The sequence below is a fragment of the Nuphar pumila genome, chromosome 3, assembly GCF_984573655.1.
Source record: "Nuphar pumila chromosome 3, dmNupPumi1.hap1.1, whole genome shotgun sequence".
NCBI lineage: Eukaryota > Viridiplantae > Streptophyta > Magnoliopsida > Nymphaeales > Nymphaeaceae > Nuphar > Nuphar pumila.
This window is the reverse complement of record NC_143251.1, coordinates 104,403,523-104,408,646: the sequence shown is the minus strand read 5'-3', so window position 1 is coordinate 104,408,646 and position 5,124 is coordinate 104,403,523.

Below are 5,124 nucleotides of genomic sequence, written 5' to 3'. Positions count from 1 at the left end.
TACCAAAGAGGGAGAGAAAGATATTTATAGGCTTGCAAAGATGAGAGATAGGAAATCGAAGGATCTGAGTATGGTTAGATATATCAAAGATGAAACGCAAAGGGTTTTAGTCAAAGATGAAGAAATTAAGAAGAGATAGAAAGATTATTTTGATAAGCTATTTAATGGAAGTCATGCTCAGGATCTTGGAGACTTCTCCATTCTTTTTCATGAGATGAATCATGACTTCATGCGCAAGATTCAAAAGAAAGAAACTGTAGAGGCTTTGAAGAAAATGAAATCAAGAAGGGCAGTTGGCTCAGATGGTATACATATCGAGGCTTGAAAATGCTTGAGAGAGAAAGGTTTAGAATGGTTGACAGATCTTTTTAACAAGATTTGGCGGACAAATAAAATGCCTAATAAGTGAAGGAAGAGTACTTTGGTGCCTCTATATAAGAATAAGGGTGATATACAAGATTGCACAAACTATCGTGGTATAAAACTCATGAGTCATACTATGAAACTTTGGGAGAGGGTGATTGAATCTAGGTTGAAGAAGGTTGTCAGGATATCGGAGAATCAATTTGGTTTTATACCTGGAAGATCAACTATGGAAGCTATACATATTCTTAGACAACTTATTAAGAGAAATAGAGAGAGGAACAAAGATTTGCATATAGTTTTTATTGATTTGGAGAAAGCATACAATAGAGTACCTAGGGATGTTCTCTGGTGGACAATGATGAAGAAAGATGTTTCTCTAAAGTACATTAGTATAATTAAAGATATGTATGAAGGAGTGGTAACCAATGTTCGCACTTGTGGAGGGGTGACAACCAATTTTCCTATAACGGTTGGGTTACATCAAGGATCTGCTTTAAGCCCTTTCCTATTTTCTATGGTGATGGATGAGCTTGCGAGATCAATTCAAGAAAATGTGTCGTGGTGTATGTTGTTTGCTGATGATATTGTTTTGATTGATGCGTCTAGAGTTGGGGTTAATGCTAAGTTAAAATTATGGAGACAAACATTGGAAGCAAGGGGTTTTAAGTTGAGTAAGAGTAAGACAAAATATATGGAATGTCGGTTTAGTAAGCAACAAAGTAGTGATGAGAGTGTAGTGAAGCTTGGTGAGCAAGAAATACCGGTGAATGATTGTTTCAAATATTTGGGATCTATCATTCAAAAGTATGGAGAAATTGATGGAGATGTAAATCATAGGATAAAGGTTGGGTGGATGAAATGGAAAAGTGCAACTGGAGTGTTGTGCGATCGTAGAATGTCATTGTGGTTGAAGGGAAAGTTTTATATGACGACTATTAGGCTCACTTTACTATATGGTACGAAATGTTGGCCTGCCAAGAGACATTATATTCAAAAAATGAGTGTAGCCGAGATGCGTATGCTTAGATGGATGTATGAAAATACAATAAAAGATAAAATTTGAAATGAGGAGATACGTAAGAAGGTAGGCGTTGCACCCATTGAAAATAAGATGAGAGAGAATCATTTACGGTGGTTGGGACATATTCAGTGAAGGTCTAATGATGCTTCAGTTAAAAGGATGGAGAAATGGAAAAATATATTAGTTAAAAGAGGTCAGGGTAGGCCTAGAAAGACATGGATGGAGATGATAGGAAAGGATATGAATGCTTTGAACCTCACCGAGGACATGGCATTTGATAGAAATGATTGGAGGAGAAGGATTCATGTGGAAGACCCAGAATGATTTTCTTTTTTGGTTCATATCGCCAACCCCAATTGTTTTGGGATGAAGGCGTAGTTGTTGTTGTTGTAGTATGATTTGTAAAATTTCATATCAGACCCGGGAACGACCCGAGTTCTCACTAAGATCTACATTTTTCAATATAAAAAATATAAAAAATATTATTTTACCGGATATGGTCCAGGTCTGGTTCATGAAATCCTTATAAGATTCGGGTACGGTTTCTCTTATGGTGAGTCCTATTAGACATGGGTCGGCCTGGTACCATCATCTCAAATCAAGTATGAGTTTGGTTCTACCTGGGTTCAGATGAAACCCGACCCATTGACACCCTCAAGACGATAACGGGATGTCAACGAGTCGGGCCAATGGATTTCTGATCAGAAATCCAAACTTATGGGAGCTTCTTCGGGTCCAGCTTTGTCGGGATTCGAACCGAATACCTCTTGTGTCCAATCCGTGCTGTAGGATCTAGCAATGTATCGGCAACTTATCGTTGGACACTCTTCTCGAATATCAGCTATGCATAGTTTATATATCGTTAATTTATCTTTAACATATTTTATATTGAATATATACACAAAAATCAGTAAACTTGTGCCACTTAAATCAATTATGTTAATTGCAATGTCGGTTAATCTTAAGAAAAAAATAAGTGTAAAAAAAGAATATGTACATAATAAACCCATATGAACTTACATGAAAACAAAAAAAATGCAAAAGCAAGTCATTTAGAAGGCAATTTTCACTGCAGCAAATGTTCAAGAGAAATAAAAATGAAGAATAAAAAAAAACACTGAAATATTGGAACACACCAAGAAAAACTTAGGTAATACTATGAACTGAAAAAAAAATAGTGGGCTTAAACAGAAACAAATGACATGAAAAAAATATTACAAGAAAATAATATGATAAATAGAGTTCAAGCTGCAAAAACTTGTATATAATCAAAGAAGACTATACCTCCAACCACAGCAAGATACACAAAGTGAAAGGAAAAACAAATAAGAACAAAAAGATATAGATAATAGAGAGAAAATTAAAATTAATTATCTTATATAAAAATGGGTAACAAAATATCAATAAATCAAGGAATCGTGATCTTGTCCAGATGGATACCTTAAAAATCTGTTTCTTGCTAAACCCACAGTGTTTTGGAAGATAATTTCTGGAAAAAGAAAAGAAAAGGAAAATATCATGATATATCACAATGCCTATTCTTTGGCTGTTTTCTAAGAAACTTGTAACTTTTTAAGCAAATGAAAATATATCACTATGTATCGGCTGGATATAGCCGATACTGTTACCATGAATTGTGGCCAATGTTGTTAAAATCAGTTCAAGGCTGAGCCAGAGCGACCAGGTCTTGGTGCCGGGTGCGGTTAATTTCTTCTGGTTATAAATCTAAAAAGTGAATCAGGTATTCAAAATTAAAACAACGATATATCAGTATGAATTTCTTGTAAATGCATATTTTATGTATATATTTTTCATTCATTCTTTTTTTATATATATTTTATGCATTCTTCCTTTTATATATTACACAAAATAAATATTATTCATAAAAACCTATATATATTATCTATACGAGCACTATCAAGCTGAGCCGAGCTGAACACCTTGTGTTCAGGCTCAACTCGTTTAAGCTAAACTAGCTGCTTGTGGCTCGGCTCGCCAACTATACAAAACCGGTCATGAACAAGTTCCTAAAACCTCTGGTTTTCAGATATGTGAAATTTATGGAACTTGTTTGAATCTAGGATGGAATATCGAACCTGGTTCCTAAATTTTCAAAACCAACACTTAGATACATATACTATCCGGATCTTGTAGTTCGGACGTGATTAGCTGTTCGATCCATCACGTTAAAGCCGATACAAGGTTATGTCGGATCTAATGTGGATCGGTAACAAGTCATGCCCGACTCTATTCTACCCTTGATCATTAAAACTACATGAATTTCCATGTAAACACCTATCCTTATTACATCTTATAAACTGCTCCACCTACTTTCCGTTTAGGGTAAATTATCCTAATTTGCCTCAGATCCATGATAAATATAATTAGGATAATTTGGGTCTGGGTTGGACCCAAATAATCATTATAGTTGAATTAGAATCAGGATAAAACCACCCATCTTTCACATGAGAACAGTTGAGTATGTATCTTTTTTTATCAGATACCATATCATAGGGTCAAATTTTCTAACTGGACTTAAAAATTTATTGTAACACCTGAGCCAGATATGGGTCTAAAACTAGAACCAAACATAAAAAAACAAATACAAAACTAGATCTGACCCATATTTTCATACTAGACAGCATATATATATATATATATATATATATATATATATATATATATATATATAAATTCGGACTAGATAGTTAACGTGTACATTTGGTCTTGTTCAGATCCATGTTAGAACGGGATACGTATTAAAGTTGAGTTTGGTAAAATTTGGGTCCAATAAAGCCCATTTTTTGCATTTTATGTGAATTAATAGGTCTATTGTGAGATGAGATAAAAAACCGGATTTGGCATATGTTTTTTGGTATATAAGGATGACAAAGGCTACGTATTACACAATCAATGAAAGTCTGACCCGTTGACACTCTAATCAAATCCATATCAAATATATTAGTTAATGAAAAGGAAAAGTAGATAAGGGTATTTTGGGGATTTTAAATATTTATTAACTTATATTAATTGGGTAAGGGTAATGATAGGTTAAATCATGTCCTCACTTGACCATTGTCAGAAAAGTTTAGGTACATGTCAGGAATTTGAGAAAAAGGTGGTACCTAACATGGAATCTCAGGTAAAAGGTTGGTCTGTATGTGGAAATTACACTTTTAAACCGCATTATGGTGCTCTTTGGGCACGATTAAAAGTGAGAAAGACGTAGGAAAAGTGATATAAAATGAAAATTTTATACAGGTTTTCCTACATTTCAAATGAGATTTTTTTTTAGTTGAGGTAGTTTTTCTAAAATGTATAATTTTTGATAGAAAACATTTTAGGTGAAAGAATATTTTCTACCAAGAAAAAATGGCGAGGTCCACTACCCATTTCACACACACACCACCACCACTCTTCATCACCCAAAACCATCACCCTCCTCCCAAAAACCACCCTCTTCACCATCACCCACTTCTCGAAAAAGGAGGCCAAAGAAGCTCCACCACCCCTACCACCACCCCCACAATGATTTTTCACCGTCACCATCACCAACCATCATCCATCTCATCATCACCTCCTGCAAAACTGTGCCAGAGAAGCTCCACCCTCACCTCCTCCTCCTCTCTGTCATTTTTTAAGAATTTTCATTTTATTTTTCTGAGTTACCCAAACAAGTGAAAATTTTCCATTTTGAAAAAATTATCATATCAAAACTAATGACAGGCAAAAAAAAA